The sequence below is a fragment of the Schistocerca cancellata genome, chromosome 12 (assembly GCF_023864275.1).
Source record: "Schistocerca cancellata isolate TAMUIC-IGC-003103 chromosome 12, iqSchCanc2.1, whole genome shotgun sequence".
NCBI lineage: Eukaryota > Metazoa > Arthropoda > Insecta > Orthoptera > Acrididae > Schistocerca > Schistocerca cancellata.
The window spans coordinates 166581286-166594275 of NC_064637.1; the positions used below are offsets into that span (position 1 = coordinate 166581286).

The 12990-nt window shown below is 48.6% G+C and overlaps 1 protein-coding gene across 1 annotated transcript in view; it reads right to left on the reverse strand.

Annotated features, from left to right (window-relative positions):
• The window catches only part of LOC126109708 (uncharacterized), a 74986-nt gene that overhangs the window by 21709 nt on the left and 40287 nt on the right, over positions 1-12990 (reverse strand). The gene's annotated exons all lie outside the window — the stretch shown is intronic.

A 12990-nucleotide genomic window follows, 5' to 3' on the forward strand; every position in this document is an offset into this window, starting at 1 on the left:
AGTTACTGAATGTGAAGAAGGTAAGGCCGAATCCTCTCCGTCCACAAGCCAATGGCATAACTGGAAGAGTGCACAGTACAATTGGGACGATGCTCGGATGCTATGTTGACTCACATCGTACCAATTGAGATACCTATTTAAAGTACGTTGTCTCTGACTACAACTCAAAACAGCTTACAAATACAGGATTATCGCCATACAAATTAGTATACGGTCATAAAATGCTGTCACCATTCGACATACTGAAAACGAAGAAACAGAAGGCTGGAGAGTCTGTTATTGTCAGAGTGATTAGGAAAATTTGGAATAAGAGTACAGACGGCAAGTACGCGAGCACTGGAGAAACGGGAAGAGGCAGCAGACCGTATGGCAAGAATGTCACACTGTGTGGTTGGTCAGTGGGTGATGCTATCAACTTTGTAAATGCCAGAGAGAGACAAAGGAGGGAGAGTAAGGAGAAAGGTATCGAGAGATAAACAAGAGGTTGTGAATGAATGGTAATGAGGAACCCGTACGGATTAAGGCCTACAAGATGATCACTTATATTTTTTCAAGTTTGGTATAGATTTAGTGTAATTAGTACAAGCAGACGTGGAGCAGCAATGAATTTAATTGGGAGGAAAGTAATAGGTATTCCTGCTCGTAGATGAGATCCAGAGAAGGCGAGATGATGCAATTTATAGCAGGAATACTGACCTTTGTCGAGAAGGAAGCATTAGGGAACCGGTACCTGGAAGGGGGAGCTGTTCGCCAAGCAGGGAGACGTAGTGATCACCAGTCATCCCTTTGTGATACAGGTGGTATTCAACGTACGGGAGACGTGTACAGAGGTGAGAAGATCGGAAGAAGCGTTCGACAAATTCTGTCAGGGAAGAGAAAGACACGGGACAGTCAAAGAGGATGCCCGGGTATGCGAAAGAGTACAAGGAGCGTACGAGAAATTGAGGAGTGAAATGCGACAGGTATTGTGGATCATTCCTCGTACGCGGAAGAAGAGGCGTCGGATCGACACTGGAAGTTGACTTACGAAAACGATATCTGGCATTGCCGACGAGGAAGACATTTGAAGGGTGAATGGCACCAAAGAGGTGAAGCAGTGTGCAGAAAGGAACAAAGCTGTGAGTGATTGGCACACTACGCAGATTACAAGTTTAGGCTACAGCTGACAAGAGCAGTAATGTGGTATGCCAGAGCTACAGAAGGGGCAGTTAATCAGAATATCAGGAAACACAAACTGAAGTAGGAGTCTTAGATAGGGAAGTAGTAATGACAAAATTGTCACAGTCCGTACGTGCAGCATACCTACAGTATAGTACGACAGTGTTCATCATACGCTGCTACGATTACTCTACAGTGTAAAGCAGAGTGAAGTCACAGCACGTGTTCACGGGCCAAATGCAGGCCTAGACGAGATTAAGACGCACGGCACGTGAAGTGCCTGTTCTGTGGGGACCGAGAGTGGGTGTTGGGCAGGTGGACTGCAGCCGAGAGTTCACTGTGTCAGACATGGCATCTGTCTCTTTCTGTGGCGCATCAAGGGCTGTACGAGGAAGTGGCAGAGAAAATATCAGGCATTACAACAGCCATGTTCTACAGAGGCTCTCCGATTACAAAGACAACACGACAAGAAAACAGTACAATTTCTCGTGAACAACATAACAACCAAATAATGTAGTGTTTACTACAGTTACAATGTTTCCCCTTACTTTCAATGAAGCTAAATCTGTAGTTGAGTAAATTGCAGACAATCATGTCTAGAAATATGCAATAAATCTGAAATTAATAACACACACCCACTCACAAGCACACGCACACGCTCGCTCACTCACCCACCCACACACACGCACGCACGCACGCAAGCACGCACGCACACCCAGCTATTTTCTCTTAGCAAAACGGAAATAAAGATCAATACGTACTGATGATGGAAGGCAGGAAAAGTCACTCCAAACGCTGGGCAAGGAGGTTTATAATGCGCAGTAAATTAGTCATGTGAACATATGGAGAAAACGACTAAAACTTAAATTTAAAATGTTGATTAATGTACTGGGTGCAAGTAAAAGGTGGGATAGGCTCGATACAAACTGTACTGAGAAAGACTTGATTGTTGCGGACCACACTGGGTGAGGTTTGAAAACCTGAGAGCTTAAAGCAGGGTGGCTACTCAAATCTGGAGGAAAAATTAAAATATCCTGAGAATTCTAGGTCCGAGGAAGAAGACAGTTTCAAGAAGCTCCTGATAATTGGCGAATGGAGAACGGGGCAAGGGCAGCATACCACAATAATGACTTACTTCCTCTCAGCTGAGCTATATACCTGCCACAAGCAGTAGAAGCACAATTTTTAAACATAAATACTCTATATGGAATAATATTCATATTATTTACACATTTCGACATATTAAGTATTTTTAAATTTGTGATTTATAAAACTCAATAAAATCTGATTTAAATACGTCAAAAATGTACAATTCCTTGAAATTTTACGAAATTCTTGAAATTCCCACGACTTCACCGATTTTTCCAGGTAAAATGTAATTCCCTGAGAATTCTAGGTTTTCCAGAAAAAATTGCCACCCTGTTAAATCTGGAATATACAGTAATACACAAGACAGAAATTACTGACTAAACATTATGCTAGAGTTAGTAAGAGCAGAAAGCTAAATGCATTTGTGTGTGGTAGATGTGTGGGGCACGGAAAAATAGATGATCAGACAATAAATATACAGGAAACTAAAATGGAGTGAAGAAAAGTATAGTTACTGTGAATAAGCGCAGTATTTGAAGACGTTAACGTAAAACCAACCAACCTAAGGTTGGTTTGGGGGATGAAAGGGACCAGACTGCTACGGTCATCGGTCCCTTTTTCCAAAGACAAAGAACATCCACAGAGAATAAAAACGAGGAACAATAGACACAGACGATACAGAACAAAAGAAACGGAGACAAGGACAAGACAAAACGAAATAAAACCACACAGAGTGTGACAGCGGTTGGCCGACCATAGAAATAAAAAAGGAAAAGCCAACCACTTAGAAACACATTAAAAGATCAGTGTAAAATCATAGGCCAAAGGCCAGAATCAAAACAAAAAATAAAATAAAACAGAAACACTCAGAGGAAAGAATAAAAACTCCCTGCCCGAATAAAACGTAAAACTAAGGCAGCCATAACAGGGTCATCGGATAAAACGGCAGGGAGCGTATCAGGCAGCACAAATGTCTGCCTGACCACAGCTAAAAGGGGGCAGGCCAACAGAATGTGGGCCACCGTCAAAGCCGCCCCGCAGCGACATACAGGAGGGTCCTCCTGGCGCAGTAAATAACTGTGTGTTAGCCGGGAGTGGCCAATGCGGAGCCGACAAAGGACGACTGAGTCCCTGCGGTTGGCTCGCATGGAGGACCACCACACAGTCGTCGTCTCCTTAATGGCACGGAGTTTATTGGGTGTAATCCGATCGCGCCATTCAGCGTCCCAAAGCGCAAAAACTTGTCGGCGGAGGACTGCCCGCAAATCAGCCTCTGGGAGGCCAACATCCAGAGATGGTTTACTCGTGGCCTCTTTCGCCAGGCGGTCAACATGTTCATTGCCCGGGATACCGACATGACCGGGGGTCCACACAAAGACCACAGAGCGGCCGCAACGCGCAAGAGTATGCAGGGACTCATGGATAGCCATCACCAGACGAGAACGAGGAAAACACTGGTCGAGAGCTCGTAAACCGCTCAGGGAATCGCTACAGAGAACGAAGGACTCACCTGAGCAGGAGCGGATATACTCTAGGGCTCTAAAGATGGCGACTAGCTCAGCAGTGTAAACGCTGCAGCCAGCCGCCAAGGACCGTTGTTCGGAATGGTCCCCTAGAGTTAGCGCATACCCGACACGACCAGCAACCATCGAACCGTCGGTGTAAACAATTCCAGAGCCCTGATACGTGGCCAGGATGGAATAAAAGCGGCGGCGGAAGGCCTCTGGAGGGACCGAGTCCTTCGAGCCCTGTGCCAAGTCGAGCCGAAGGCAAGGGCGAGGAACACACCACGGGGGTGTACGCAGAGGCGCCCGGAAAGGAGGTGGAACAGGGAAAAACCCAAGCCCACAGAGAAGCTCCTTGACGCGTACGGCGATCGGACAACCCGACCGGGGCCGACGGTCTGGCAGATGGACGACTGACTGCGGGAACAGGACACGATAATTTGGATGCCCGGGCAAGCTTAGAACATGGGCAGCATAAGCGGCCAGCAAACGTTGGCGCCGGAACCGCAGTGGGGGTACACCTGCCTCCACTAGTACACTGTCCACAGGGCTGGTGCGGAAAGCACCAGTGGCAAGGCGTATCCCGCTGTGGAGAATTGGGTCCAGCACCCGTAACGCAGATGGGGATGCTGAGCCATAAGCCAGGCTCCCATAATCCAGACGGGACTGGATTAACGCCTGGTAGAGCCGCAACAGGGTAGAGCGGTCGGCGCCCCAGCGGGTGTGGCTCAAGCATCTCAGAGCGTTTAGATGCCGCCAACACGTCTGTTTAAGCTGCCGAATATGAGGCAGCCAAGTCAACCGGGCATCGAAAACCACCCCCAAAAACCTGTGGGTCTCCACCACAGCAAGGAGTTCGTCGGCAAGATAAAGCCGCGGCTCAGGATGGACTGTTCGGCGCCGGCAGAAATGCATAACGCGGGTCTTGGCTGCCGAAAACTGAAACCCATGCGCTACAGCCCAAGACTGCGCCTTACGGATAGCGCCCTGTAGCTGACGTTCAACAGCTGCAATGCCAGTAGAGCTGTAATAAAGGCAGAAGTCGTCAGCATACAGGGAAGCAGAGACAGAATTTCCCACGGCCGCAGCGAGCCCGTTAATGGCTATTAAAAACAGGCAGACACTTAAAACAGAACCCTGTGGCACACCGTTCTCCTGGACGTGGGTGGAACTATAGGAGGCTGCGACTTGCACGCGGAAGGTACGATACGACAGGAAATTGCGGATAAAGATCGGCAGAGGGCCCCGAAGACCCCATCCATGAAGCGTAGAAAGGATGTGATGACGCCATGTCGTATCGTACGCCTTCCGCATGTCGAAAAAGACAGCGACCAGGTGCTGACGGCGGGCAAAGGCAGTACGGATGGCCGACTCCAGGCTCACCAGATTGTCGGCGGCGGAGCGGCCTTTCCGGAACCCACCCTGAGACGGAGCCAGAAGGCCCCGAGACTCCAGTACCCAATTTAAGCGCCGGCTCACCATCCGTTCAAGCAACTTGCAAAGAACGTTGGTGAGGCTAATGGGGCGGTAGCTGTCCACCTCCAGAGGGTTCTTTCCAGGTTTCAAAATGGGGATGACAATACTTTCCCGCCATTGCGATGGAAACTCACCCTCGACCCAGAGACGGTTGTAAAGGTCGAGGAGGCGTCGCTTGCAGTCCACTGAAAGGTGTTTCAGCATCTGACAGTGGATGCGATCTGGCCCGGGAGCGGTATCAGGGCAAGCGGCAAGGGCACTCTGAAATTCCCACTCACTGAATGGAGCGTTGTAGGGTTCAGAAGCGTTGGTGCGAAAAGAAAGGCTCCGACGTTCCATCCGCTCTTTAATGGAGCGGAAGGCCTGGGGGTAATTCGCAGAAGCGGAACTCATAGCAAAATGCTCTGCTAAGCGGTTTGCAATGACGTCGGAGTCAGTACAAACTGCTCCATTCAGTGAGAGCGCAGGGACGCTGGCAGGGGTCCGATAGCCGAAGACCCATCGAATCTTGGCCCAGACCTGCGATGGAGTGACATGGAGTCCAATGGTGGACACATACCGCTCCCAGCACTCCCTCTTGCCTTGGCGGATAAGGAGGCGGGCCCGCGCACGCAGCCGTTTGAAGGCGATAAGGTGGTCCATGGAGGGATGTCGCTTGTGACGCTGGAGCGCCCGCCGGCGATCCTTAATCGCTTCAGCGATCTCAGGCGACCACCAAGGCACAGCCCTCCGCCGAGGGGACCCAGAAGAACGGGGAATGGCAGACTCGGCGGCAGTGACGATGCCGGCGGTGACCGATGTAACCACCACATCAATGGCATCAGTTGAGAGAGGCTCAATAGCGGCAGTGGAGGAGAACAAGTCCCAGTCAGCCTTATTCATAGCCCATCTGCTAGGGCGCCCAGAAGAGTGACGCTGTGGTAGTGACAGAAAAATCGGAAAGTGGTCACTACCACACAGGTCGTCATGCACACTCCAGTGGACAGATGGTAAGAGGCTAGGGCTACAGATTGAAAGGTCAATGGCGGAGTAGGTGCCATGCGCCACACTGAAGTGTGTGGAGGCACCATCATTCAAAATCGAGAGATCGAGCTGCGACAATAAATGCTCAACGGTGGCGCCTCGACCTGTTGCCACTGACCCACCCCACAGAGGGTTATGGGCGTTAAAGTCGCCCAATAATAAAAAAGGTGGCGGCAATTGGGCTATCAGCGCAGCCAGGACATGCTGCGCGACATCACCCTCCGGTGGAAGGTAAAGACTGCAGATGGTAAGAGCCTGCGGCGTCCACACCCTAACAGCGACAGCCTCTAAAGCTGTTTGGAGAGGGACAGACTCGCTGTGAAGAGAGTTAAGGACATAGATGCAGACGCCACCAGACACCCTTTCATAAGCTGCTCGGTTCTTATAATAACCCCGATAGCCACGGAGGGCGGGGGTGCGCATTGCTGGAAACCAAGTTTCCTGCAGAGCAATGCAGAGGAAAGGGTGAAGGCTGATAAGTTGGCGGAGCTCAGCTAGATGGTGGAAGAAACCGCTGCAGTTCCACTGGAGGATGGTTTTGTCCATGGCTGAGAAAGGCGTGCCGGGACTGGGACGGCAGATTACGCCGCTGGGTCACCTGCTGCCTCCGAGTGAGCACCCGTGCTAGTGCTATTGCTATTCACGGCGTCTGAGGGACCGGCGAGATCGAGGTCCTCAGCGGACGCCAGAATCTCCACCGCGTCCTCAGACGCAGAGCTAGAAGGTTGCGATGGGGTGGCTACCACCGCGCGTTCCTTGGGCTTAGAGCTGCTCTTCTTTGATTTCTCACGCTGCTCCTTGGGTTTAACTGGCTGGGAGGGCTTCACCGATTCAGTCTCCGGGACTGAGGAGGATCGGGAAGCCCTTCGACCTGCAGATTGTGGGCACTTACGCCACTGTCTATCGTCAGCCTTCCCGCCGGTGGAAACCTGGGAAGGGAGGGACCCAAGGGACCCCTTGCGAGCGTGAGAAGCCGAAGAAGTTGGACACTTCTCCGGCGTAGAAGCGGGGACCGACGTCCCCGATGGGCGGGATGGTGTTGCTCCTGAGGTAGGTGGCACAGGAGCAATCGGGTGGGTAGAGCCCCCCACTGGCAAGGGGGCAGGAGGAGTTGTACCACTCGTCGATCCGGCCGAAAGGCGCGAAACTGATGGGGCTAGCACAGGTGTTGTAACAGCGGCGTAGGAAGTTGTCATTCTCACTGGATGTAATCGGTCGTATTTCCGTTTGGCCTCAGTATAAGTCAGTCGGTCCAGGGTCTTATATTCCATGATTTTGCGCTCTTTCTGGAAGATTCTGCAGTCTGGCGAGCAAGGTGAATGGTGCTCCCCGCAGTTGACGCAGATGGGAGGCGGGGCACATGGAGTATCGGGATGAGATGGGCGTCCGCAATCTCGACATGTGAGGCTGGAAGTGCAGCGGGAAGACATATGGCCGAACTTCCAGCACTTGAAGCACCGCATCGGGGGAGGGATATAGGGCTTGACGTCACATCGGTAGACCATCACCTTGACCTTTTCCGGTAACGTATCACCCTCGAAGGCCAAGATGAAGGCACCGGTAGCAACCTGATTGTCCCTCGGACCCCGATGAACGCGCCGGACGAAATGAACACCTCTACGTTCTAAGTTGGCGCGCAGCTCGTCATCAGACTGTAAAAGGAGGTCCCTATGGAAAATAACACCCTGGACCATATTTAAACTCTTATGTGGAGTAATAGTAACGTTAACATCCCCCAACTTGTCACAAGCAAGTAACCTGCGTGACTGGGCGGAGGATGCCGTTTGTATCAGTACTGAGCCAGAGCGCATTTTAGACAAGCCCTCCACCTCCCCAAACTTGTCCTCTAAATGCTCGACGAAGAACTGAGGCTTTGTGGAGAGAAAAGACTCCCCATCAGCTCTCGTGCAAACTAAGAATCGGGGCGAATAACTGTTACCTCCATCCTGGGACTTACGCTCTTCCCACGGCGTGGCCAGGGAGGGGAACGTTTTCGGATCGTACTTCTGAGCATTAAATTGAGCCCGAGAACGCTTAGAGACTGCTGGCGGCTGGCCGCCAGCGAGAGATGATGTACCACGCTTCATTGCGGGTGATCCGCCCTGATGCCACCTACTCCGACCAAGGGCCCTCCCCACGGGCGCCACCCAGCCACAGCAAAGGCCACCTGGCAGGATGGCCGTTGCCGGGAGTCCTGATACCCCAGGAGGATAGGCATCTACTCCTTGGCATACGTGGGGAGTTAACGGCGCAGGCATCAGTAGAGCGATCCCTGTGTTGTCAGGGGGCTACAACCAAGAGGGTACATGGCGGCCCCACCACAACGGACTGGCTACCGTGCTGGATCTTAGGTGCAAAACTGTCCAAGGTCGTCGCCGCAGTTAAAAGAAACACTGCAGAGGGCAGCGTGGTAATCGCACCCAGGGACGTATCCCCGCCCTAAAGATCGAAAACGAGCGGGACACCATGGCAACGACGTGAAAGCCGGCTAAAGGTCTAATTGCACGACGGATACAGTGCACCACGTAAGGCGCCCTTCCCCAATTGGCTCGCTCTTCGGAATAATTTAGAAAGATGGAGGTCAAACCCGAGAGGGGACCATCACATAAGGCCAAAACATGTGAGACTCCTTTTAGTCGCCTCTTACGACAGGCAGGAATACCGCGGGCCTATTCTAACCCCCGAACCCGCAGGGGGGAACGTAAATTTTAGGCCAGGGTGGTGGCGACAACCGAGGACACGTTGTAGCGCACATGCAGAGTTCTGAGAAACTGGTGTCTGGGGCAAGAATGCAGATGGCACGTGTGGTGAGAAAGGCACCGAGGTCACGACTGTCATGTTGAAGACAGGATGTTGTCTGCTGCAGCCATACATCCTCTGATTCTACAACTTGACAGTTACGACCTCAGTGCCTTTTTCACCACACGTGCCATCTGCATTTTTGCCCCAGACACCAGTTTCTCAGAACTCCACAGATGGGAACTGGCATTACAACCTGGCCTAAATTTATGTCGACTCCTTTGGACACAGGACTACTTCTCAGCAACTACTCCTTTTCTTCACTCCCTTTTAGATTTGTTCAGCTTCCATTTTCTAACCTAACTAATTTTCACCGTCCTCCTCCCACCTCCGTTACATACAATACACTTAGATTTCCACTTTTATTAACTTGTACACAATGTTTTGTCAGTAATTTCAATCTTGCTTATTACCTCATCTTCTACCTTTAAGCCCTCAGTTTTTCAAATCTCGTCCAGTGTAGCCCCCGACAATCACAGTCTCTCATTCTCATCCCGTCAAGTAAGTGCCTCCGTTCCCGGCGTTCTGGGCAACGTTTCCAAATTCTCCTCATTTCTAAACCTCACCAATCCTTTTTCTTCACTCCTTTTCCTTTCCCTTCTACCCTTCTGCCAGAAGAGGCAGCCCTTCTGCTAGTAAATTTCTGTAAGCTTTATACACGTTTTCTCCTGCAGCCGAGTAGATTTTCTTTATCTATCCAATTATATCATATTTTCCAAAATTAATTATTTTCATCAATATGTACTGTGAAAGAAGAACACGGGTGGTAAACATTGTGGTAACGTGAAATTCTGTGCCGGTACTAGGAAAGACAACCAGTCACGGCAAAGAAAAAGTGCCACTCAATCTAAGGGGACAGGAAGTCGACCACAGTGTGTGGTGCTCCTGGGGCAGGAAGTGTGTACTCTGAGAGTTAAACTGTTATTGTGTGCCTCTGAAGCTGCTACTTTTGTTGCATTCAATAAGGTTCCTTTCGGGCCCTCGGGTCTTCAAAATATGTCACAGATTTTTAGAAATTTGTCAATGTCTGGCAAATGATTCACATGCATGCAGCAAACGCAGAAAAGTTTTAGAACCACTGCAGCAAGGTAACATTTCTTCAGCCGTATGATAAAACTGAATATACCAGTTCTCCTAAATAACCTTTATCTTAGACAAAATGTCTACGGAACATACAGCTGCTGGCAGTAATGGAGCAATTTGTTAGAAAAAAGTCCAATTTACTGTTTCTGAGTCATCACCAGAGGTCATTTATCAATGTCGGTATTCTCAATTTACAGTGCACTCTAGCATGCGCCTATCGTGTTTGGTAAAGATACACCTCGTTGCAGTTGCTGCTATTATGCTGAAACAGTTATATGTACACAAATAGTAGAAATTTGGAACGATTTGCAGTAACATATCCTAAGTTTTATGTGCTCTCGAGTCTGGGTTACAGCTAGCTGTGTTTCTTAAAAATTAAATGTAAGTTCTTAACTAAAGTTCTTAACTAAATCCACCGGTTAGTCCCTCAGCCGTTAGGGGTAAAACCCAATGGGACTCGGGGCAAGTAAGGCTAGCAACCTGCTTCCCTGGTACTTTAAATATGATGCTGGCAACAATCAGAGCAAAATGCCTCGGACCTTTGGAGGTGACGGAGTCCAACCTCTAACTGACAAACCAGGGACTCCTAAGATACGACTTGGCAAACAAATGGTAATGAGATGGGGAGCTATTAATATCAATGGGGGCTACTCTGGGAAGAAGGTAGAGCTGGCAGAGGCTGCAAGTAAGATGGGGCTGGATGTTTTAGCTGTTAGTGACATTCGGGTAAGGGGTGAGAAAGAAGAGGAAGTGGGAGAATACAAGGTCTACCTGTCAGGAGTCAAAGCAGGAAGAGCACAATGGGGTGTAGGGCTTTACATCAGGAAAGAAATGGAACTCAGCGTAGTTGCAATAAGGTATGTAAACGAACGACTGATGTGGATAGATTTGACAGTGTCTAGCAAGAAAATTAGGATTGTGTCAGTATATTTGCATTGTGAAGGGACAGATCAAGATAAGAGGGATAGTTTTTATGAGGCACTCAGTGATGTAGTTGTTAGAGTAAAGGACAAGGACAGTGTTCTGCTCATGGGTGGTTTTAACGCCAGGATTGGAAATCGAACAGAAGGGTATGAAAAGGTTATGGGTAAATTTGGAGAGGATATGGAGGCCAACAGGAACGGGAAACAACTCTTGGATTTCTGTGCCAGTATGGGCTTAGTAATCACAAACTCCTTTTTTAAACATAAGAACATTCACCGGTATACTTGGGAAGATCTGTCATTGACTATATAATAACAGATCAGGAATTCAGGAAGGCTGTGAGGGACACACGTATATTCAGGGGATTCTTTGATGACACTGATCATTATTTAATCTGCAGTGAAATTGGGATTGTGAGGCCGAAAGTGCAGGAGGTCAGGTCCATATGTAGGAGGATAAGAGTGGAGAAACTTCAGGATAAGGAAATCAGGCACAAGTACATAACAGCGATCTCAGAAAGGTACCAGTTAGTTGAATGTAGTCAATTACAGTCATTGGAAAAGGAATGGACAAGGTACAGGGACACAGTACTAGAAGTGGCTAAAGAATGTCTTGGAACAGTAGTGTGAAAAAGTAGGATGAAGCAAACAGCAGTCAAGGCAGCCTGTAAAAGGAAAAAGAAGGCGTATCAAAAATGGCTACATACCAGAACCCAGGTAGACAGAGAAAGTTATGTTGAAGAAAGAAACAAAGCCAAACAGATAATTGCAGCATCCAAGAAGAAATCGTGGGAAGACTTTGGAAACAAGTTGGAGACTATGGGTCAAGCTGCTGGAAAACCATTCTGGAGTGTAATTAGCAGTCTTCGAAAGGGCGGTAAGAAGGAAATGACAAGTATTTTGGACAGGTCAGGAAAACTGCTGGTGAATCCTGTGGATGCCTTGGGCAGATGGAGGGAATATTTTGAAGAGTTGCTCAATGTAGGTGAAAATGTGATCAGTAATGTTTCAGATTTCGAGGTAGAATGGGATAGGAATGATGATGGAAATAGGATCACATTTGAGGAAGTGGAAAAAATAGTAAATAGATTGCAGTGCAATAAAGTGGCTGGGATGGATGAAATTAAGTCGGAACTCATCAAATACAGTGGAATGTCAGGTCTTAAATGGCTACACAGGATAATTGAAATGGACTGGGAGTCAGGACAGGTTCCATCAGACTGGACAAAAGCTGTAATCACACCAATCTTTAAACATGGAAACAGAAAAGATTGTAACAACTACAGAGGTATCTCTTTAATCAGCGTTGTGGGTAAAATCTTCTCAGGTATTGTTGAAAGGAAAGTGCGAGTATTAGTTGAGGACCAGTTGGACGAAAATCAGTGTTGGTTTAGGCCTCTTAGAGGTTGTCAGGACCAGATCTTTAGCTTACGGCAAATAATGGAGAAGTGTTATGAGTGGAACAGGGAATTGTATCTATGCTTTATAGATCTAGAAAAGGCATATGACCGTGTTCCTAGGAGGAAGTTATTGTCTGTTCTACAAGATTATGGAATAGGAGGCAAACTTTTGCAAGCAATTAAAGGTCTTTACATGGATAGTCAGGCAGCAGCTAGAGTTGACGGTAAATTGAGTTCATGGTTCAGAGTAGTTTCAGGGGTAAGACAAGGCTGCAACCTGTCTCCACTGTTGTTCATATTATTTATGGATCATATGTTGAAAACAATAGACTGGCTGGGTGAGATTAAGATATGTGAACACAAAATAAGCAGTCTTGCATATGCGGATGACTTAGTTGCGATGGCAGATTCGATTGAAAGTTTGCAAAGTAACATTTCAGAGCTAGATCAGAAATGTAAGGACTATGGTATGAAGATTAGCATCTCCAAAACGAAAGTAATGTCAGTGGGAAAGAAATATAAACGGATTGAGTG